General features: G+C 58.1%; 10 non-coding genes and 2 pseudogenes across 10 annotated transcripts; all 12 read right to left on the minus strand.

Moving 5' to 3' along the window:
• Positions 1-1,445: 1,445 nt before the first annotated feature.
• On the minus strand, positions 1,446-1,564 carry LOC145426878 (5S ribosomal RNA). Its single transcript, XR_013907599.1, has one exon. It is a non-coding gene; the product is annotated as a 5S ribosomal RNA (ribosomal RNA).
• A 2,869-nt stretch (positions 1,565-4,433) lies between these two features.
• On the minus strand, positions 4,434-4,552 carry LOC145427536 (5S ribosomal RNA). The gene has a single exon (XR_013908078.1). It is a non-coding gene; the product is annotated as a 5S ribosomal RNA (ribosomal RNA).
• A 1,333-nt stretch (positions 4,553-5,885) lies between these two features.
• Positions 5,886-6,004, minus strand: LOC145427537 (5S ribosomal RNA). Its single transcript, XR_013908079.1, has one exon. It is a non-coding gene; the product is annotated as a 5S ribosomal RNA (ribosomal RNA).
• Positions 6,005-7,927: 1,923 nt separating this feature from the next.
• LOC145426663 (5S ribosomal RNA) lies at positions 7,928-8,046 on the minus strand. Its single transcript, XR_013907374.1, has one exon. It is a non-coding gene; the product is annotated as a 5S ribosomal RNA (ribosomal RNA).
• Positions 8,047-9,935: 1,889 nt separating this feature from the next.
• LOC145426879 (5S ribosomal RNA) lies at positions 9,936-10,054 on the minus strand. The gene has a single exon (XR_013907600.1). It is a non-coding gene; the product is annotated as a 5S ribosomal RNA (ribosomal RNA).
• A 2,279-nt stretch (positions 10,055-12,333) lies between these two features.
• LOC145427538 (5S ribosomal RNA) lies at positions 12,334-12,452 on the minus strand. Its single transcript, XR_013908080.1, has one exon. It is a non-coding gene; the product is annotated as a 5S ribosomal RNA (ribosomal RNA).
• Positions 12,453-14,531: 2,079 nt separating this feature from the next.
• On the minus strand, positions 14,532-14,650 carry LOC145427498 (5S ribosomal RNA). Its single transcript, XR_013908040.1, has one exon. It is a non-coding gene; the product is annotated as a 5S ribosomal RNA (ribosomal RNA).
• Positions 14,651-16,378: 1,728 nt separating this feature from the next.
• Positions 16,379-16,487, minus strand: LOC145427460 (5S ribosomal RNA; annotated as a pseudogene).
• A 1,177-nt stretch (positions 16,488-17,664) lies between these two features.
• On the minus strand, positions 17,665-17,783 carry LOC145427027 (5S ribosomal RNA). Its single transcript, XR_013907751.1, has one exon. It is a non-coding gene; the product is annotated as a 5S ribosomal RNA (ribosomal RNA).
• A 1,255-nt stretch (positions 17,784-19,038) lies between these two features.
• Positions 19,039-19,157, minus strand: LOC145427426 (5S ribosomal RNA; annotated as a pseudogene).
• An 895-nt stretch (positions 19,158-20,052) lies between these two features.
• Positions 20,053-20,171, minus strand: LOC145426584 (5S ribosomal RNA). The gene has a single exon (XR_013907294.1). It is a non-coding gene; the product is annotated as a 5S ribosomal RNA (ribosomal RNA).
• A 1,846-nt stretch (positions 20,172-22,017) lies between these two features.
• Positions 22,018-22,136, minus strand: LOC145426664 (5S ribosomal RNA). Its single transcript, XR_013907375.1, has one exon. It is a non-coding gene; the product is annotated as a 5S ribosomal RNA (ribosomal RNA).
• Positions 22,137-22,161: the final 25 nt, after the last annotated feature.

Consider the following 22,161-nt stretch of genomic DNA (forward strand, 5'->3'; position numbering starts at 1 on the left):
GTAAGTGGCCTGAGCAAGAGCCACAGACCCTGGTGTGGTGTAATTGGCCTCAATAGCAACTAATGCCCTGGTGTGGTGTAGGTGGCCTCAGCCAGCAGCCACAGGCCCTGGTGTGGTGTAAGTGGCCTCAGCCAGTGCCACAGGCCCCGGTGTTGTATAAGGGGCCTCAATAGCAACTAATGCCCTGGTGTGGTGTAGGTGGCCTCAGCCAGCAGCCACAGGCCCTGGTGTGGTGTAAGTGGCCTCAGCCAGTGCCAAAGGCCCTGATGTGGTGTAAGTGGCCTCAATAGCAACTAATGCCCTGGTGTGGTGTAAGTGGCCTCAGCCAGCAGCCACAGGCACTGGTGTGGTGTAAGTGGCCTCAGCCAGCAGCCACAGGCCCTGGTGTGGTGTAGTGGCCTCAGCCAGCAGCCACAGGCCCTGGTGTGGTGTAAGTGGCCTGAGCCAGCAGCCACAGGCCCTGGTGTGGTGTATGTGGCCTCAGCCAGAAGCCACAGGCACTGGTGTGGTGTAAGTGCCCTCAGCCAGCAGCCACAGGCCCTGGTGTGGTGTAAGTGACCTCAGCCAGCAGCCACAGGCCCTGGTGTGGTGTAAGTGGCCTCAGCCAGCAGCCACAGGCCCTGGTGTGGTGTAAGTGGCCTCAGCCAGTGCCACAGGCCCTGGTGTGGTGTAAGTGGCCTGAGCAAGAGTCACAGACCCTGGTGTGGTGTAATTGGCCTCAATAGCAACTAATGCCCTGGTGTGGTGTAGGTGGCCTCAGCCAGCAGCCACAGGCCCTGGTGTGGTGTAAGTGGCCTCAGCCAGTGCCACAGGCCCTGGTGTGGTGTAAGTGGCCTGAGCAAGAGCCACAGGCCCTGGTGTGGTGTAAGTGGCCTCAGCCAGCAGCCACAGGCCCTGGTGTGGTGTAAGTGGCCTGAGCAAGAGCCACAGGCCCTGGTGTAGTGTAAGTGGCCTCAGCCAGAAGCCACAGGCACTGGTGTGGTGTAAGTGCCCTCAGCCAGCAGCCACAGGCCCTGGTGTGGTGTAAGTGACCTCAGCCAGCAGCCACAGGCCCTGGTGTGGTGTAAGTGGCCTCAGCCAGCAGCCACAGGCCCTGGTGTGGTGTAAGTGGCCTCAGCCAGTGCCACAGGCCCTGGTGTGGTGTAAGTGGCCTGAGCAAGAGTCACAGACCCTGGTGTGGTGTAATTGGCCTCAATAGCAACTAATGCCCTGGTGTGGTGTAGGTGGCCTCAGCCTGCAGCCACAGGCCCTGATGTGGTGTAAGTGGCCCCAGCCGGTCACTCAGGCCCTGGTGTGGTGTAGGTGGCATCAGCTAGCAGCACAAGACATTGGAAAAGAGCCAAAATCAATGTCGTTAATGTGCCCTCATTAATGGGCAGCTGCTTTTGGTCTTTTAATACACCCCTTCTCTGGATCAAAAGCGGTTCAATGACATGAAAATGAAAGGCTTACAGCACCAGGTATTCCCAGGTAGTCTCCCATCCAAGTACTAACCAAGCCCAGCCCTGTTTAGCTTCCGAGATCAGACGAGGTCGGGCATGCTCAGGGTGGTATGGCCGTAAGCTGCTGGCCCCAGCACAATGTCTCAATTTATGGATTCAACTGATTAGGTGGCAAGTACCTGAAGTTACGAAGACAATCCTTTAACCATACCTGCATGTTTGCATAATACCCTAACCCAAAGGCTCAGTTTAGCATTTATCTAACAGCACAGGCCCTGGATTGTTGAAGATGGCCTCAGGAACCAGCACAGGGCCTGGTGTGTTGTACATGGCCACAGCTAGCAGCACAGGGCCTGGTTTGGTGAAGATGGCCTCGGCCAGAAGCGCAGGGCCTGGTGTGATGTGAGTGGCCTGAGCAAGAGCCACAGGCCCTGGTGTGGTGTAAGTGGCCTCAGCCAGAAGCCACAGGCACTGGTGTGGTGTAAGTGGCCTCAGCCAGCAGCCACAGGACCTGGTGTGGTGTAAGTGGCCTCAGCCAGCAGCCACAGGCCCTGGTGTGGTGTAAGTGGCCTCAGCCAGCAGCCACAGGCCCTGGTGTGGTGTAAGTGGCCTCAGCCAGCAGCCACAGGCCCTGGTGTGGTGTAAGTGGCCTCAGCCAGAGCCACAGGCCCTGGTGTAGTGTAAGTGGCCTCAGCCAGTGCCACAGGCCCTGGTGTGGTGTAAGTGGCCTGAGCAAGAGCCACAGACCCTGGTGTGGTGTAATTGGCCTCAATAGCAACTAATGCCCTGTTGTGGTGTATGTGGCCTCAGCCAGCAGCCACAGGCCCTGGTGTGGTGTAAGTGGCCTCAGCCAGTGCCACAGGCCCTGGTGTGGTGTAAGGGGCCTCAATAGCAACTAATGCCCTGGTGTGGTGTAAGTGGCCTCAGCCAGCAGCCACAGGCACTGGTGTGGTGTAAGTGGCCTCAGCCAGCAGCCACAGGCCCTGGTGTGGTGTAAGTGGCCTCAGCCAGCAGCCACAGGCCCTGGTGTGGTGTAAGTGGCCTGAGCCAGCAGCCACAGGCCCTGGTGTGGTGTAAGTGGCCTCAGCCAGAAGCCACAGGCACTGGTGTGGTGTAAGTGCCCTCAGCCAGCAGCCACAGGCCCTGGTGTGGTGTAAGTGACCTCAGCCAGCAGCCACAGGCCCTGGTGTGGTGTAAGTGGCCTCAGCCAGCAGCCACAGGCCCTGGTGTGGTGTAAGTGGCCTCAGCCAGTGCCACAGGCCCTGGTGTGGTGTAAGTGGCCTGAGCAAGAGTCACAGACCCTGGTGTGGTGTAATTGGCCTCAATAGCAACTAATGCCCTGGTGTGGTGTAGGTGGCCTCAGCCAGCAGCCACAGGCCCTGGTGTGGTGTAAGTGGCCTCAGCCAGTGCCACAGGCCCTGGTGTGGTGTAAGTGGCCTGAGCAAGAGCCACAGGCCCTGGTGTGGTGTAAGTGGCCTCAGCCAGCAGCCACAGGCCTTGGTGTGGTGTAAGTGGCCTGAGCAAGAGCCACAGGCCCTGGTGTGGTGTAAGTGGCCTCAGCCAGAAGCCACAGGCACTGGTGTGGTGTAAGTGCCCTCAGCCAGCAGCCACAGGCCCTGGTGTGGTGTAAGTGACCTCAGCCAGCAGCCACAGGCCCTGGTGTGGTGTAAGTGGCCTCAGCCAGCAGCCACAGGCCCTGGTGTGGTGTAAGTGGCCTCAGCCAGTGCCACAGGCCCTGGTGTGGTGTAAGTGGCCTGAGCAAGAGTCACAGACCCTGGTGTGGTGTAATTGGCCTCAATAGCAACTAATGCCCTGGTGTGGTGTAGGTGGCCTCAGCCAGCAGCCACAGGCCCTGGTGTGGTGTAAGTGGCCTCAGCCAGTGCCACAGGCCCTGGTGTGGTGTAAGTGGCCTGAGCAAGAGCCACAGACCCTGGTGTGGTGTAATTGGCCTCAATAGCAACTAATGCCCTGGTGTGGTGTAAGTGGCCTCAGCCAGCAGCCACAGGCCCTGGTGTGGTGTAAGTGGCCTCAGCCAGCAGCCACAGGCCCTGGTGTGGTGTAAGTGGCCTCAGCCAGCAGCCACAGGCCCTGGTGTGGTGTAAGTGGCCTCAGCCAGCAGCCACAGGCCCTGGTGTGGTGTAAGTGGCCTCAGCCAGAGCCACAGGCCCTGGTGTGGTGTAAGTGGCCTCAGCCAGTGCCACAGGCCCTGGTGTGGTGTAAGTGGCCTGAGCAAGAGCCAAAGACCCTGGTGTGGTGTAATTGGCCTCAATAGCAACTTATGCCCTGGTGTGGTGTAAGTGGCCTCAGCCAGCAGCCACAGGCCCTGGTGTGGTGTAAGTGGCCTCAATAGCAACTAATGCCCTGGTGTGGTGTAAGTGGCCTCAGCCAGCAGCCACAGGCCCTGGTGTGGTGTAAGTGGCCTCAGCCAGCAGCCACAGGCCCTGGTGTGGTGTAAGTGGCCTGAGCAAGAGCCACAGGCCCTGGTGTGGTGTAAGTGGCCTCAGCCAGAAGCCACAGGCACTGGTGTGGTGTAAGGGGCCTCAATAGCAACTAATGCCCTGGTGTGGTGTAAGTGACCTCAGCCAGCAGCCACAGGCCCTGGTGTGGTGTAAGTGGCCTCAGCCAGCAGCCACAGGCCCTGGTGTGGTGTAATTGGCCTCAGCCAGTGCCACAGACCCTGGTGTGGTGTAATTGGCCTCAATAGCAACTAATGCCCTGGTGTGGTGTAAGTGGCCTCAGCCAGCAGCCACAGGCCCTGGTGTGGTGTAAGTGGCCTCAGCCAGCAGCCACAGGCCCTGATGTGGTGTAAGTGGCCCCAGCCGGTCACTCAGGCCCTGGTGTGGTGTAGGTGGCATCAGCTAGCAGCACAAGACATTGGAAAACAGCCAAAAGCAATGTCGTTAATGTGCCCTCATTAATGGGCAGCTGCTTTTGGTCTTTTAATACACCCCTTCTCTGGATCAAAAGCGGTTCAATGACATGAAAATGAAAGGCTTACAGCACCAGGTATTCCCAGGTAGTCTCCCATCCAAGTACTAACCAAGCCCAGCCCTGCTTAGCTTCCGAGATCAGACGAGGTCGGGCGTGCTCAGGGTGGTATGGCCGTAAGCTGCTGGCCCCAGCACAATGTCTCAATTTATGGATTCAACTGATTAGGTGGCAAGTACCTGAAGTTACGAAGACAATCCTTTAACCATACCTGCATGTTTGCATAATACCCTAACCCAAAGGCTCAGTTTAGCATTTATCTAACAGCACAGGCCCTGGATTGTTGAAGATGGCCTCAGGAACCAGCACAGGGCCTGGTGTGTTGTACATGGCCACAGCTAGCAGCACAGGGCCTGGTGTGATGTGAGTGGCCTCGGCCAGAAGCCACAGGCACTGGTGTGGTGTAAGTGGCCTCAGCCAGCAGCCACAGGCCCTGGTGTGGTGTAAGTGGCCTCAGCCAGCAGCCACAGGCCCTGGTGTGGTGTAAGTGGCCTCAGCCAGCAGCCACAGGCCCTGGTGTGGTGTAAGTGGCCTCAGCCAGAGCCACAGGTCCTGGTGTGGTGTAAGTGGCCTCAGCCAGTGCCACAGGCCCTGGTGTGGTGTAAGTGGCCTCAGCCAGAAGCCACAGGCCCTGGTGTGGTGTAAGTGGCCTCAGCCAGCAGCCACAGGCCCTGGTGTGGTGTAATTGGCCTCAGCCAGAGCCACAGGTCCTGGTGTGGTGTAAGTGGCCTCAGCCAGTGCCACAGGCCCTGGTGTGGTGTAAGTGGCCTGAGCAAGAGCCACAGACCCTGGTGTGGTGTAATTGGCCTCAATAGCAACTAATGCCCTGGTGTGGTGTAGGTGGCCTCAGCCAGCAGCCACAGGCCCTGGTGTGGTGTAAGTGGCCTCAATAGCAACTAATGCCCTGGTGTGGTGTAAGTGGCCTCAGCCAGCAGCCACAGGCCCTGGTGTGGTGTAAGTGGCCTCAGCCAGAGCCACAGGTCCTGGTGTGGTGTAAGGGGCCTCAATAGCAACTAATGCCCTGGTGTGGTGTAAGTGACCTCAGCCAGCAGCCACAGGCCCTGGTGTGGTGTAAGTGGCCTCAGCCAGCAGCCACAGGCCCTGGTGTGGTGTAAGTGGCCTCAGCCAGCAGCCACAGACCCTGGTGCGGTGTAATTGGCCTCAATAGCAACTAATGCCCTGGTGTGGTGTAAGTGGCCTCAGCCAGCTGCCACAGGCCCTGGTGTGGTGTAAGTGGCCTCAGCCAGCAGCCACAGGCCCTGATGTGGTGTAAGTGGCCCCAGCCGGTCACTCAGGCCCTGGTGTGGTGTAGGTGGCATCAGCTAGCAGCACAAGACATTGGAAAACAGCCAAAAGCAATGTCGTTAATGTGCCCTCATTAATGGGCAGCTGCTTTTGGTCTTTTAATACACCCCTTCTCTGGATCAAAAGCGGTTCAATGACATGAAAATGAAAGGCTTACAGCACCAGGTATTCCCAGGTAGTCTCCCATCCAAGTACTAACCAAGCCCAGCCCTGCTTAGCTTCCGAGATCAGACGAGGTCGGGCGTGCTCAGGGTGGTATGGCCGTAAGCTGCTGGCCCCAGCACAATGTCTCAATTTATGGATTCAACTGATTAGGTGGCAAGTACCTGAAGTTACGAAGACAATCCTTTAACCATACCTGCATGTTTGCATAATACCCTAACCCAAAGGCTCAGTTTAGCATTTATCTAACAGCACAGGCCCTGGATTGTTGAAGATGGCCTCAGGAACCAGCACAGGGCCTGGTGTGTTGTACATGGCCACAGCTAGCAGCACAGGGCCTGGTGTGATGTGAGTGGCCTGAGCCAGAAGCCACAGGCACTGGTGTGGTGTAAGTGGCCTCAGCCAGCAGCCACAGGCCCTGGTGTGGTGTAAGTGGCCTCAGCCAGCAGCCACAGGCCCTGGTGTGGTGTAAGTGGCCTCAGCCAGCAGCCACAGGTCCTGGTGTGGTGTAAGTGGCCTCAGCCAGAGCCACAGGTCCTGGTGTGGTGTAAGTGGCCTCAGCCAGTGCCACAGGCCCTGGTGTGGTGTAAGTGGCCTCAGCCAGAAGCCACAGGCCCTGGTGTGGTGTAAGTGGCCTCAGCCAGCAGCCACAGGCCCTGGTGTGGTGTAATTGGCCTCAGCCAGAGCCACAGGTCCTGGTGTGGTGTAAGTGGCCTCAGCCAGTGCCACAGGCCCTGGTGTGGTGTAAGTGGCCTGAGCAAGAGCCACAGACCCTGGTGTGGTGTAATTGGCCTCAATAGCAACTAATGCCCTGGTGTGGTGTAGGTGGCCTCAGCCAGCAGCCACAGGCCCTGGTGTGGTGTAAGTGGCCTCAATAGCAACTAATGCCCTGGTGTGGTGTAAGTGGCCTCAGCCAGCAGCCACAGGCCCTGGTGTGGTGTAAGTGGCCTCAGCCAGAGCCACAGGTCCGGGTGTGGTGTAAGTGGCCTCAGCCAGAGCCACAGGTCCTGGTGTGGTGTAAGTGGCCTCAGCCAGTGCCACAGGCCCTGGTGTGGTGTAAGTGGCCTCAGCCAGCAGCCACAGGCCCTGGTGTGGTGTAAGTGGCCTCAGCCAGCAGCCACAGGCCCTGGTGTGGTGTAAGTGGCCTCAGCCAGCAGCCACAGGCCCTGGTGTGGTGTAAGTGGCCTCAGCCAGAGCCACAGGTCCTGGTGTGGTGTAAGTGGCCTCAGCCAGTGCCACAGGCCCTGGTGTGGTGTAAGTGGCCTGAGCAAGAGCCACAGACCCTGTTGTGGTGTAATTGGCCTCAATAGCAACTAAGGCCCTGGTGTGGTGTAGGTGGCCTCAGCCAGCAGCCACAGGCCCTGGTGTGGTGTAAGTGGCCTCAGCCAGTGCCACAGGCCCTGGTGTGGTGTAAGTGGCCTGAGCAAGAGCCACAGGCCCTGGTGTGGTGTAAGTGGCCTCAGCCAGCAGCCACAGGCCCTGGTGTGGTGTAAGTGGCCTGAGCAAGAGCCACAGGCCCTGGTGTGGTGTAAGTGGCCTCAGCCAGAAGCCACAGGCACTGGTGTGGTGTAAGTGCCCTCAGCCAGCAGCCACAGGCCCTGGTGTGGTGTAAGTGACCTCAGCCAGCAGCCACAGGCCCTGGTGTGGTGTAAGTGGCCTCAGCCAGCAGCCACAGGCCCTGGTGTGGTGTAAGTGGCCTCAGCCAGTGCCACAGGCCCTGGTGTGGTGTAAGTGGCCTGAGCAAGAGTCACAGACCCTGGTGTGGTGTAATTGGCCTCAATAGCAACTAATGCCCTGGTGTGGTGTAGGTGGCCTCAGCCAGCAGCCACAGGCCCTGATGTGGTGTAAGTGGCCCCAGCCGGTCACTCAGGCCCTGGTGTGGTGTAGGTGGCATCAGCTAGCAGCACAAGACATTGGAAAAGAGCCAAAATCAATGTCGTTAATGTGCCCTCATTAATGGGCAGCTGCTTTTGGTCTTTTAATACACCCCTTCTCTGGATCAAAAGCGGTTCAATGACATGAAAATGAAAGGCTTACAGCACCAGGTATTCCCAGGTAGTCTCCCATCCAAGTACTAACCAAGCCCAGCCCTGCTTAGCTTCCGAGATCAGACGAGGTCGGGCATGCTCAGGGTGGTATGGCCGTAAGCTGCTGGCCCCAGCACAATGTCTCAATTTATGGATTCAACTGATTAGGTGGCAAGTACCTGAAGTTACGAAGACAATCCTTTAACCATACCTGCATGTTTGCATAATACCCTAACCCAAAGGCTCAGTTTAGCATTTATCTAACAGCACAGGCCCTGGATTGTTGAAGATGGCCTCAGGAACCAGCACAGGGCCTGGTGTGTTGTACATGGCCACAGCTAGCAACACAGGGCCTGGTTTGGTGAAGATGGCCTCGGCCAGAAGCGCAGGGCCTGGTGTGATGTGAGTGGCCTGAGCAAGAGCCACAGGCCCTGGTGTGGTGTAAGTGGCCTCAGCCAGAAGCCACAGGCACTGGTGTGGTGTAAGTGGCCTCAGCCAGCAGCCACAGGCCCTGGTGTGGTGTAAGTGGCCTCAGCCAGCAGCCACAGGCCCTGGTGTGGTGTAAGTGGCCTCAGCCAGCAGCCACAGGCCCTGGTGTGGTGTAAGTGGCCTCAGCCAGCAGCCACAGGCCCTGGTGTGGTGTAAGTGGCCTCAGCCAGAGCCACAGGCCCTGGTGTAGTGTAAGTGGCCTCAGCCAGTGACACAGGCCCTGGTGTGGTGTAAGTGGCCTGAGCAAGAGCCACAGACCCTGGTGTGGTGTAAGTGGCCTCAATAGCAACTAATGCCCTGGTGTGGTGTAGGTGGCCTCAGCCAGCAGCCACAGGCCCTGGTGTGGTGTAAGTGGCCTCAGCCAGCAGCCACAGGCACTGGTGTGGTGTAAGTGGCCTCAGCCAGCAGCCACAGGCACTGGTGTGGTGTAAGTGGCCTCAGCCAGCAGCCACAGGCACTGGTGTGGTGTAAGTGGCCTCAGCCAGCAGCCACAGGCCCTGGTGTGGTGTAAGTGGCCTGAGCCAGCAGCCACAGGCCCTGGTGTGGTGTAAGTGGCCTCAGCCAGAAGCCACAGGCACTGGTGTGGTGTAAGTGCCCTCAGCCAGCAGCCACAGGCCCTGGTGTGGTGTAAGTGACCTCAGCCAGCAGCCACAGGCCCTGGTGTGGTGTAAGTGGCCTCAGCCAGCAGCCACAGGCCCTGGTGTGGTGTAAGTGGCCTCAGCCAGTGCCACAGGCCCTGGTGTGGTGTAAGTGGCCTGAGCAAGAGTCACAGACCCTGGTGTGGTGTAATTGGCCTCAATAGCAACTAATGCCCTGGTGTGGTGTAGGTGGCCTCAGCCAGCAGCCACAGGCCCTGGTGTGGTGTAAGTGGCCTCAGCCAGTGCCACAGGCCCTGGTGTGGTGTAAGTGGCCTGAGCAAGAGCCACAGGCCCTGGTGTGGTGTAAGTGGCCTCAGCCAGCAGCCACAGGCCCTGGTGTGGTGTAAGTGGCCTGAGCAAGAGCCACAGGCCCTGGTGTGGTGTAAGTCGCCTCAGCCAGAAGCCACAGGCACTGGTGTGGTGTAAGTGCCCTCAGCCAGCAGCCACAGGCCCTGGTGTGGTGTAAGTGACCTCAGCCAGCAGCCACAGGCCCTGGTGTGGTGTAAGTGGCCTCAGCCAGCAGCCACAGGCCCTGGTGTGGTGTAAGTGGCCTCAGCCAGTGCCACAGGCCCTGGTGTGGTGTAAGTGGCCTGAGCAAGAGTCACAGACCCTGGTGTGGTGTAATTGGCCTCAATAGCAACTAATGCCCTGGTGTGGTGTAGGTGGCCTCAGCCTGCAGCCACAGGCCCTGATGTGGTGTAAGTGGCCCCAGCCGGTCACTCAGGCCCTGGTGTGGTGTAGGTGGCATCAGCTAGCAGCACAAGACATTGGAAAAGAGCCAAAATCAATGTCGTTAATGTGCCCTCATTAATGGGCAGCTGCTTTTGGTCTTTTAATACACCCCTTCTCTGGATCAAAAGCGGTTCAATGACATGAAAATGAAAGGCTTACAGCACCAGGTATTCCCAGGTAGTCTCCCATCCAAGTACTAACCAAGCCCAGCCCTGTTTAGCTTCCGAGATCAGACGAGGTCGGGCATGCTCAGGGTGGTATGGCCGTAAGCTGCTGGCCCCAGCACAATGTCTCAATTTATGGATTCAACTGATTAGGTGGCAAGTACCTGAAGTTACGAAGACAATCCTTTAACCATACCTGCATGTTTGCATAATACCCTAACCCAAAGGCTCAGTTTAGCATTTATCTAACAGCACAGGCCCTGGATTGTTGAAGATGGCCTCAGGAACCAGCACAGGGCCTGGTGTGTTGTACATGGCCACAGCTAGCAGCACAGGGCCTGGTTTGGTGAAGATGGCCTCGGCCAGAAGCGCAGGGCCTGGTGTGATGTGAGTGGCCTGAGCAAGAGCCACAGGCCCTGGTGTGGTGTAAGTGGCCTCAGCCAGAAGCCACAGGCACTGGTGTGGTGTAAGTGGCCTCAGCCAGTAGCCACAGGCCCTGGTGTGGTGTAAGTGGCCTCAGCCAGCAGCCACAGGCCCTGGTGTGGTGTAAGTGGCCTCAGCCAGCAGCCACAGGCCCTGGTGTGGTGTAAGTGGCCTCAGCCAGCAGCCACAGGCCCTGGTGTGGTGTAAGTGGCCTCAGCCAGAGCCACAGGCCCTGGTGTAGTGTAAGTGGCCTCAGCCAGTGCCACAGGCCCTGGTGTGGTGTAAGTGGCCTGAGCAAGAGCCACAGACCCTGGTGTGGTGTAATTGGCCTCAATAGCAACTAATGCCCTGTTGTGGTGTATGTGGCCTCAGCCAGCAGCCACAGGCCCTGGTGTGGTGTAAGTGGCCTCAGCCAGTGCCACAGGCCCTGGTGTGGTGTAAGGGGCCTCATTAGCAACTAATGCCCTGGTGTGGTGTAAGTGGCCTCAGCCAGCAGCCACAGGCACTGGTGTGGTGTAAGTGGCCTCAGCCAGCAGCCACAGGCCCTGGTGTGGTGTAAGTGGCCTCAGCCAGCAGCCACAGGCCCTGGTGTGGTGTAAGTGGCCTGAGCCAGCAGCCACAGGCCCTGGTGTGGTGTAAGTGGCCTCAGCCAGAAGCCACAGGCACTGGTGTGGTGTAAGTGCCCTCAGCCAGCAGCCACAGGCCCTGGTGTGGTGTAAGTGACCTCAGCCAGCAGCCACAGGCCCTGGTGTGGTGTAAGTGGCCTCAGCCAGCAGCCACAGGCCCTGGTGTGGTGTAAGTGGCCTCAGCCAGTGCCACAGGCCCTGGTGTGGTGTAAGTGGCCTGAGCAAGAGTCACAGACCCTGGTGTGGTGTAATTGGCCTCAATAGCAACTAATGCCCTGGTGTGGTGTAGGTGGCCTCAGCCAGCAGCCACAGGCCCTGGTGTGGTGTAAGTGGCCTCAGCCAGTGCCACAGGCCCTGGTGTGGTGTAAGTGGCCTGAGCAAGAGCCACAGGCCCTGGTGTGGTGTAAGTGGCCTCAGCCAGCAGCCACAGGCCTTGGTGTGGTGTAAGTGGCCTGAGCAAGAGCCACAGGCCCTGGTGTGGTGTAAGTGGCCTCAGCCAGAAGCCACAGGCACTGGTGTGGTGTAAGTGGCCTCAGCCAGTGCCACAGGCCCTGGTGTGGTGTAAGTGGCCTGAGCAAGAGCCACAGGCCCTGGTGTGGTGTAAGTGGCCTCAGCCAGCAGCCACAGGCCTTGGTGTGGTGTAAGTGGCCTGAGCAAGAGCCACAGGCCCTGGTGTGGTGTAAGTGGCCTCAGCCAGCAGCCACAGGCCCTGGTGTGGTGTAAGTGACCTCAGCCAGCAGCCACAGGCCCTGGTGTGGTGTAAGTGGCCTCAGCCAGCAGCCACAGGCCCTGGTGTGGTGTAAGTGGCCTCAGCCAGTGCCACAGGCCCTGGTGTGGTGTAAGTGGCCTGAGCAAGAGTCACAGACCCTGGTGTGGTGTAATTGGCCTCAATAGCAACTAATGCCCTGGTGTGGTGTAGGTGGCCTCAGCCAGCAGCCACAGGCCCTGGTGTGGTGTAAGTGGCCTCAGCCAGTGCCACAGGCCCTGGTGTGGTGTAAGTGGCCTGAGCAAGAGCCACAGACCCTGGTGTGGTGTAATTGGCCTCAATAGCAACTAATGCCCTGGTGTGGTGTAAGTGGCCTCAGCCAGCAGCCACAGGCCCTGGTGTGGTGTAAGTGGCCTCAGCCAGCAGCCACAGGCCCTGATGTGGTGTAAGTGGCCCCAGCCGGTCACTCAGGCCCTGGTGTGGTGTCGGTGGCATCAGCTAGCAGCACAAGACATTGGAAAACAGCCAAAAGCAATGTCGTTAATGTGCCCTCATTAATGGGCAGCTGCTTTTGGTCTTTTAATACACCCCTTCTCTGGATCAAAAGCGGTTCAATGACATGAAAATGAAAGGCTTACAGCACCAGGTATTCCCAGGTAGTCTCCCATCCAAGTACTAACCAAGCCCAGCCCTGCTTAGCTTCCGAGATCAGACGAGGTCGGGCGTGCTCAGGGTGGTATGGCCGTAAGCTGCTGGCCCCAGCACAATGTCTCAATTTATGGATTCAACTGATTAGGTGGCAAGTACCTGAAGTTACGAAGACAATCCTTTAACCATACCTGCATGTTTGCATAATACCCTAACCCAAAGGCTCAGTTTAGCATTTATCTAACAGCACAGGCCATGGATTGTTGAAGATGGCCTCAGGAACCAGCACAGGGCCTGGTGTGTTGTACATGGCCACAGCTAGCAGCACAGGGCCTGGTTTGGTGAAGATGGCCTCGGCCAGAAGCGCAGGGCCTGGTGTGATGTGAGTGGCCTGAGCAAGAGCCACAGGCCCTGGTGTGGTGTAAGTGGCCTCAGCCAGAAGCCACAGGCACTGGTGTGGTGTAAGTGGCCTCAGCCAGCAGCCACAGGCCCTGGTGTGGTGTAAGTGGCCTCAGCCAGCAGCCACAGGCCCTGGTGTGGTGTAAGTGGCCTCAGCCAGCAGCCACAGGCCCTGGTGTGGTGTAAGTGGCCTCAGCCAGAGCCACAGGCCCTGGTGTGGTGTAAGTGGCCTCAGCCAGTGCCACAGGCCCTGGTGTGGTGTAAGTGGCCTGAGCAAGAGCCAAAGACCCTGGTGTGGTGTAATTGGCCTCAATAGCAACTTATGCCCTGGTGTGGTGTAAGTGGCCTCAGCCAGCAGCCACAGGCCCTGGTGTGGTGTAAGTGGCCTCAGCCAGCAGCCACAGGCCCTGGTGTGGTGTAAGTGGCCTGAGCAAGAGCCACAGGCCCTGGTGTGGTGTAAGTGGCCTCAGCCAGAAGCCACAGGCACTGGTGTGGTGTAAGGGGCCTCAATAGCAACTAATGCCCTGGTGTGGTGTAAGTGACCTCAGCCAGCAGCCACAGGCCCTGGTGTGGTGTAAGTGGCCTCAGCCAGCAGCCACAGGCCCTGGTGTGGTGTAAGTGGCCTCAGCCAGTGCCACAGACCCTGGTGTGGTGTAATTGGCCTCAATAGCAACTAATGCCCTGGTGTGGTGTAAGTGGCCTCAGCCAGCAGCCACAGGCCCTGGTGTGGTGTAAGTGGCCTCAGCCAGCAGCCACAGGCCCTGGTGTGGTGTAAGTGGCCTCAATAGCAACTAATGCCCTGGTGTGGTGTAAGTGGCCTCAGCCAGCAGCCACAGGCCCTGGTGTGGTGTAAGTGGCCTCAGCCAGAGCCACAGGTCCGGGTGTGGTGTAAGTGGCCTCAGCCAGAGCCACAGGTCCTGGTGTGGTGTAAGTGGCCTCAGCCAGTGCCACAGGCCCTGGTGTGGTGTAAGTGGCCTCAGCCAGCAGCCACAGGCCCTGGTGTGGTGTAAGTGGCCTCAGCCAGCAGCCACAGGCCCTGGTGTGGTGTAAGTGGCCTCAGCCAGCAGCCACAGGCCCTGGTGTGGTGTAAGTGGCCTCAGCCAGCAGCCACAGGCCCTGGTGTGGTGTAAGTGGCCTCAGCCAGAGCCACAGGTCCTGGTGTGGTGTAAGTGGCCTCAGCCAGTGCCACAGGCCCTGGTGTGGTGTAAGTGGCCTGAGCAAGAGCCACAGACCCTGTTGTGGTGTAATTGGCCTCAATAGCAACTAAGGCCCTGGTGTGGTGTAGGTGGCCTCAGCCAGCAGCCACAGGCCCTGGTGTGGTGTAAGTGGCCTCAGCCAGAGCCACAGGTCCTGGTGTGGTGTAAGTGGCCTCAGCCAGTGCCACAGGCCCTGGTGTGGTGTAAGTGGCCTGAGCAAGAGCCACAGACCCTGTTGTGGTGTAATTGGCCTCAATAGCAACTAAGGCCCTGGTGTGGTGTAGGTGGCCTCAGCCAGCAGCCACAGGCCCTGGTGTGGTGTAAGTGGCCTCAGCCAGCAGCCACAGGCCCTGGTGTGGTGTAAGTGGCCTCAGCCAGCAGCCACAGGCCCTGATGTGGTGTACGTGGCCCCAGCTGGTCACTCAGGCCCTGGTGTGGTGTAGGTGGCATCAGCTAGCAGCACAAGACATTGGAAAACAGCCAAAAGCAATGTCGTTAATGTGCCCTCATTAATGGGCAGCTGCTTTTGGTCTTTTAATACACCCCTTCTCTGGATCAAAAGCGGTTCAATGGCATGAAAATGAAAGGCTTACAGCACCAGGTATTCCCAGGCGGTCTCCCATCCAAGTACTAACCAAGCCCAGCCCTGCTTAGCTTCCGAGATCAGACGAGGTCGGGCGTGCTCAGGGTGGTATGGCCGTAAGCTGCTGGCCCCAGCACAATGTCTCAATTTATGGATTCAACTGATTAGGTGGCAAGTACCTGAAGTTACGAAGACAATCCTTTAACCATACCTGCATGTTTGCATAATACCCTAACCCAAAGGCTCAGTTTAGCATTTATCTAACAGCACAGGCCCTGGATTGTTGAAGATGGCCTCAGGAACCAGCACAGGGCCTGGTGTGTTGTACATGGCCACAGCTAGCAGCACAGGGCCTGGTTTGGTGAAGATGGCCTCGGCCAGAAGCGCAGGGCCTGGTGTGATGTGAGTGGCCTGAGCAAGAGCCACAGGCCCTGGTGTGGTGTAAGTGGCCTCAGCCAGAAGCCACAGGCACTGGTGTGGTGTAAGTGGCCTCAGCCAGCAGCCACAGGCCCTGGTGTGGTGTAAGTGGCCTCAGCCAGCAGCCACAGGCCCTGGTGTGGTGTAAGTGGCCTCAGCCAGCAGCCACAGGCCCTGGTGTGGTGTAAGTGGCCTCAGCCAGAGCCACAGGCCCTGGTGCGGTGTAAGTGGCCTCAGCCAGTGCCACAGGCCCTGGTGTGGTGTAAGTGGCCTGAGCAAGAGCCACAGGCCCTGGTGTGGTGTAAGTGGCCTCAGCCAGCAGCCACAGGCCCTGGTGTGGTGTAAGTGGCCTCAGCCAGCAGCCACAGGCCCTGGTGTGGTGTAAGTGGCCTCAGCCAGCAGCCACAGGCCCTGGTGTGGTGTAAGTGGCCTCAGCCAGAGCCACAGGCCCTGGTGTAGTGTAAGTGGCCTCAGCCAGTGCCACAGGCCCTGGTGTGGTGTAAGTGGCCTGAGCAAGAGCCACAGACCCTGGTGTGGTGTAATTGGCCTCAATAGCAACTAATGCCCTGGTGTGGTGTAGGTGGCCTCAGCCAGCAGCCACAGGCCCTGGTGTGGTGTAAGTGGCCTCAGCCAGTGCCACAGGCCCTGGTGTGGTGTAAGGGGCCTCAATAGCAACTAATGCCCTGGTGTGGTGTAAGTGGCCTCAGCCAGCAGCCACAGGCACTGGTGTGGTGTAAGTGCCCTCAGCCAGCAGCCACAGGCCCTGGTGTGGTGTAAGTGGCCTCAGCCAGCAGCCACAGGCCCTGGTGTGGTGTAAGTGGCCTCAGCCAGCAGCACAGGCCCTGGTGTGGTGTAAGTGGCCTGAGCAAGAGCCACAGGCCCTGGTGTGGTGTAAGTGGCCTCAGCCAGAAGCCACAGGCACTGGTGTGGTGTAAGTGCCCTCAGCCAGCAGCCACAGGCCCTGGTGTGGTGTAAGTGACCTCAGCCAGCAGCCACAGGCCCTGGTGTGGTGTAAGTGGCCTCAGCCAGCAGCCACAGGCCCTGGTGCGGTGTAAGTGGCCTCAGCCAGTGCCACAGGCCCTGGTGTGGTGTAAGTGGCCTGAGCAAGAGCCACAGACCCTGGTGTGGTGTAATTGGCCTCAATAGCAACTAATGCCCTGGTGTGGTGTAAGTGGCCTCAGCCAGCAGCCACAGGCCCTGGTGTGGTGTAAGTGGCCTCAGCCAGCAGCCACAGGCCCTGATGTGGTGTAAGTGGCCCCAGCCGGTCACTCAGGCCCTGGTGTGGTGTAGGTGGCATCAGCTAGCAGCACAAGACATTGTAAAACAGCCAAAAGCAATGTCGTTAATGTGCCATCATTAATGGGCAGCTGCTTTTGGTCTTTTAATACACCCCTTCTCTGGATCAAAAGCGGTTCAATGACATGAAAATGAAAGGCTTACAGCACCAGGTAGTCTCCCATCCAAGTACAAACCAAGCCCAGCCCTGCTTAGCTTCCGAGATCAGACGAGGTCGGGCGTGCTCAGGGTGGTATGGCCGTAAGCTGCTGGCCCCAGCACAATGTCTCAATTTATGGATTCAACTGATTAGGTGGCAAGTACCTGAAGTTACGAAGACAATCCTATAACCATACCTGCATGTTTGCATAATACCCTAACCCAAAGGCTCAGTTTAGCATTTATCCAACAGCACAGGCCCTGGATTGTTGAAGATGGCCTCAGGAACCAGAACAGGGCCTGGTGTGTTGTACATGGCCACAGCTAGCAGCACAGGGCCTGGTTTGGTGAAGATGGCCTCGGCCAGAAGCACAGGGCCTGGTGTGATATGAGTGGCCTGAGCAAGAGCCACAGGCCCTGGTGTGGAGTAAGTGGCCTGAGCAAGAGCCACAGGCCCTGGTGTGGTGTAAGTGGCCTGAGCAAGAGCAACAGGCCCTGGTGTGGTGTAATTGGCCTCAATAGCAACTAAGGCCCTGGTGTGGTGTATGTGACCTCAGCCAGCAGCCACAGGCCCTGGTGTGGTGTAAGTGGCCTCAGAAGCAAATAAGGCCGTGGTGTTGTGTATGTGGCCTCAGCCAGCAGCCACAGGCCCTTGGTGTGGTGTAAGTGGCCTCAGCCAGCAGCCACAGGCCCTGGTGTGGTGTGGGTGGCCTCAGCCAGCAGCCACAGGCCCTTGGTGTGGTGTAAGTCGCCTCATCCAGCAGCCACAGGCCCTGATGTGGTGTAAGTGGCCTCAGCCAGAGCCACAGGCCCTGGTGTGGTGTAAGTGGCCTCAGCCAGAGCCACAGGGTCTGGTGTGATATGAGTGGCCTGAGCAAGAGCCACAGGCCCTGGTGTGGTGTAAGTGGCCTCAGCCAGCAGCCACAGGCCCTGGTGTGGTGTGGGTGGCCTCAGCCAGCAGCCACAGGCCCTTGGTGTGGTGTAAGTCGCCTCATCCAGCAGCCACAGGCCCTGATGTGGTGTAAGTGGCCTCAGCCAGAGCCACAGGCCCTGGTGTGGTGTAAGTGGCCTCAGCCAGAGCCACAGGCCCTGATGTGGTGTAAGTGGCCCCAGCCGGTCACTCAGGCCCTGGTGTGGTGTAGGTGGCATCAGCTAGCAGCACAAGACATTGGAAAACAGCCAAAAGCAGTGTCGTTAATGTGCCCTCATTAATGGGCAGCTGCTTTTGGTCTTTTAATACACCCCTTCTCTGGATCAAAAGCGGTTCAATGACATGAAAATGAAAGGCTTACAGCACCAGGTATTCCCAGGCAGTCTCCCATCCAAGTACTAACCAAGCCCAGCCCTTCTTAGCTTCCGAGATCAGACGAGGTCGGGCGTGCTCAGGGTGGTATGGCCGTAAGCTGCTGGCCCCAGCACAATGTCTCAATTTATGGATTCAACTGATTAGGTGGCAAGTACCTGAAGTTACGAAGACAATCCTATAACCATACCTGCATGTTTGCATAATACCCTAACCCAAAGGCTCAGTTTGGCATTTATCTAACAGCACAGGCCCTGGATTGTTGAAGATGGCCTCAGGAACCAGCACAGGGCCTGGTGTGTTGTACATGGCCACAGCAAGCAGCACAGGGCCTGGTTTGGTGAAGATGGCCTCGGCCAGAAGCACAGGGTCTGGTGTGATATGAGTGGCCTGAGCAAGAGCCACAGGCCCTGGTGTGGTGTAAGTGGCCTCAGCCAGCAGCCACAGGCCCTGGTGTGGTGTGGGTGGCCTCAGCCAGCAGCCACAGGCCCTTGTGTGGTGTAAGTGGCCTCAGCCAGCAGCCACAGGCCCTGGTGTGGTGTAAGTGACCTCAGCCAGTGCCACAGGCCCTGGTGTGGTGTAATTGGCCTCAATAGCAACTAAGGCCCTGGTGTTGTGTATGTGGCCTCAGCCAGCAGCCACAGGCCCTGGTGTGGTGTAAGTGGCCTCAATAGCAACTAATGCCCTGGTGTGGTGTAAGTGGCCTCAGCCAGCAGCCACAGGCACTGGTGTGGTGTAAGTGCCCTCAGCCAGCAGCCACAGGCCCTGGTGTGGTGTAAGTGGCATGAGCAAGAGCCACAGGCACTGGTGTGGTGTAAGTGGCCTCAGCCAGAAGCCACAGGCACTGGTGTGGTGTAAGTGCCCTCAGCCAGCAGCCACAGGCCCTGGTGTGGTGTAAGTGGCCTCAGCCAGCAGCCACAGGCCCTGGTGTGGTGTAAGTGGCCTCAGCCAGCAGCCACAGGCCCTGGTGTGGTGTAAGTGGCCTCAGCCAGTGCCACAGGCCCTGGTGTGGTGTAAGTGGCCTGAGCAAGAGCCACAGACCCTGGTGTGGTGTAATTGGCCTCAATAGCAACTAATGCCCTGGTGTGGTGTAAGTGGCCTCAGCCAGCAGCCACAGGCCCTGGTGTGGTGTAAGTGGCCTCAGCCAGCAGCCACAGGCCCTGATGTGGTGTAAGTGGCCCCAGCCGGTCACTCAGGCCCTGGTGTGGTGTAGGTGGCATCAGCTAGCAGCACAAGACATTGGAAAACAGCCAAAAGCAATGTCGTTAATGTGCCCTCATTAATGGGCAGCTGCTTTTGGTCTTTTAATACACCCCTTCTCTGGATCAAAAGCGGTTCAAAGACATGAAAATGAAAGGCTTACAGCACCTGGTATTCCAAGGAAGTCTCCCATCCAAGTACTAACCAAGAACAGCCCTGCTTAGCTTCCGAGATCAGACGTGGTCGGGCATGCTCAGGGTGGTATGGCCCTAAGCTGCTGGCCACAGCACAATGTCTCAATTTATGGATTCAAGTGATTAGGTGGCAAGTACCTGGAGTTACGAAGACAATCCTATAACCATACCTGCATGTTTGCATAATACCCTAACCCAAAGGCTCAGTTTAGCATTTATCCAACAGCACAGGCCCTGGATTGTTGAAGATGGCCTCAGGAACAAGAACAGGGCCTGGTGTGTTGTACATGGTCACAGCTAGCAGCACAGGGCCTGGTTTGGTGAAGATGGCCTCGGCCAGAAGCACAGGGCCTGGTGTGATATGAGTGGCCTGAGCAAGAGCCACAGGCCCTGGTGTGGTGTAAGTGGCCTGAGCAAGAGCCACAGGCCCTGGTGTGGTGTAAGTGGCCTCAGCCAGAGCCACAGGCCCTGGTGTGGTGTAAGTGGCCTCAGAAGCAAATAAGGCCGTGGTGTGGTGTAAGTGGCCTCAGCCAGAGCCACAGGCCCTGGTGTGGTGTAAGTGGCCTCAATAGCAACTAAGGCCCTGGTGTTGTGTAAGTGGCCTCATCCAGCAGCCACAGGCCTTGGTGTGGTGTAAGTCGCCTCATCCAGCAGCCACAGGCCCTGGTGTGGTGTAAGTGGCCTGAGCAAGAGCCACAGACCCTGGTGTGGTGTAATTGGCCTCAATAGCAAGTAAGGCCCTGGTGTGGTGTAGGTGGCCTCAGCCAGCAGCCACAGGCCCTGGTGTGGTGTAAGTGGCCCCAGCCGGTCACTCTGGCCCTGGTGTGGTGTAAGTGGCATCAGCTAGCAGCACAAGACATTGGAAAACAGCCAAAAGCAATGTCGTTAATGTGCCCTCATTAATGGGCAGCTGCTTTTGGTCTTTTAATACACCCCTTCTCTGGATCAAAAGCGGTTCAATGACATGAAAATGAAAGGCTTACAGCACTAGGTATTCCAAGGAAGTCTCCCATCCAAGTACTAACCAAGCCCAGCCCTGCTTAGCTTCCGAGATCAGACGAGGTCGGGCGTGCTCAGGGTGGTATGGCCGTAAGCTGCTGGCCCCAGCACAATGTCTCAATTTATGGATTCAACTGATTAGGTGGCAAGTACCTGAAGTTACGAAGACAATCCTATAACCATACCTGCATGTTTGCATAATACCCTAACCCAAAGGCTCAGTTTAGCATTTATCCAACAGCACAGGCCCTGGATTGTTGAAGATGGCCTCAGGAACCAGAACAGGGCCTGGTGTGTTGTACATGGCCACAGCTAGCAGCACAGGGCCTGGTTTGGTGAAGATGGCCTCGGCCAGAAGCACAGGGCCTGGTGTGATATGAGTGGCCTGAGCAAGAGCCACAGGCCCTGGTGTGGAGTAAGTGGCCTGAGCAAGAGCCACAGGCCCTGGTGTGGTGTAAGTGGCCTGAGCAAGAGCAACAGGCCCTGGTGTGGTGTAATTGGCCTCAATAGCAACTAAGGCCCTGGTGTGGTGTATGTGGCCTCAGCCAGCAGCCACAGGCCCTGGTGTGGTGTAAGTGGCCTCAGAAGCAAAAAAGGCCATGGTGTTGTGTATGTGGCCTCAGCCAGCAGCCACAGGCCCTTGGTGTGGTGTAAGTGGCCTCAGCCAGCAGCCACAGGCCCTGGTGTGGTGTAGGTGGCCTCAGCCAGCAGCCACAGGCCCTTGGTGTGGTGTAAGTCGCCTCATCCAGCAGCCACAGGCCCTGATGTGGTGTAAGTGGCCTCAGCCAGAGCCACAGGCCCTGGTGTGGTGTAAGTGGCCTCAGCCAGAGCCACAGGGTCTGGTGTGATATGAGTGGCCTGAGCAAGAGCCACAGGCCCTGGTGTGGTGTAAGTGGCCTCAGCCAGAAGCCACAGGCACTGGTGTGGTGTAAGTGGCCTCAGCCAGCAGCCACAGGCCCTGGTGTGGTGTAAGTGGCCTCAGCCAGCAGCCACAGGCCCTGGTGTGGTGTAAGTGGCCTCAGCCAGCAGCCACAGGCCCTGGTGTGGTGTAAGTGGCCTCAGCCAGCAGCCACAGGCCCTGGTGTGGTGTAAGTGGCCTCAGCCAGAGCCACAGGCCCTGGTGTAGTGTAAGTGGCCTCAGCCAGTGCCACAGGCCCTGGTGTGGTGTAAGTGGCCTGAGCAAGAGCCACAGACCCTGGTGTGGTGTAATTGGCCTCAATAGCAACTAATGCCCTGGTGTGGTGTAGGTGGCCTCAGCCAGCAGCCACAGGCCCTGGTGTGGTGTAAGTGGCCTCAGCCAGTGCCACAGGCCCTGGTGTGGTGTAAGTGGCCTGAGCAAGAGCCACAGGCCCTGGTGTGGTGTAAGTGGCCTCAGCCAGCAGCCACAGGCCCTGGTGTGGTGTAAGTGGCCTGAGCAAGAGCCACAGGCTCTGGTGTGGTGTAAGTGGCCTCAGCCAGAAGCCACAGGCACTGGTGTGGTGTAAGTGCCCTCAGCCAGCAGCCACAGGCCCTGGTGTGGTGTAAGTGACCTCAGCCAGCAGCCACAGGCCCTGGTGTGGTGTAAGTGGCCTCAGCCAGCAGCCACAGGCCCTGGTGTGGTGTAAGTGGCCTCAGCCAGTGCCACAGGCCCTGGTGTGGTGTAAGTGGCCTGAGCAAGAGTCACAGACCCTGGTGTGGTGTAATTGGCCTCAATAGCAACTAATGCCCTGGTGTGGTGTAGGTGGCCTCAGCCAGCAGCCACAGGCCCTGATGTGGTGTAAGTGGCCCCAGCCGGTCACTCAGGCCCTGGTGTGGTGTAGGTGGCATCAGCTAGCAGCACAAGACATTGGAAAAGAGCCAAAATCAATGTCGTTAATGTGCCCTCATTAATGGGCAGCTGCTTTTGGTCTTTTAATACACCCCTTCTCTGGATCAAAAGCGGTTCAATGACATGAAAATGAAAGGCTTACAGCACCAGGTATTCCCAGGTAGTCTCCCATCCAAGTACTAACCAAGCCCAGCCCTGCTTAGCTTCCGAGATCAGACGAGGTCGGGCATGCTCAGGGTGGTATGGCCGTAAGCTGCTGGCCCCAGCACAATGTCTCAA

This window comes from Astatotilapia calliptera, chromosome 3 (genome assembly GCF_964374335.1).
Source record: "Astatotilapia calliptera chromosome 3, fAstCal68.1, whole genome shotgun sequence".
NCBI classification, from domain to species: Eukaryota; Metazoa; Chordata; class Actinopteri; order Cichliformes; family Cichlidae; genus Astatotilapia; species Astatotilapia calliptera.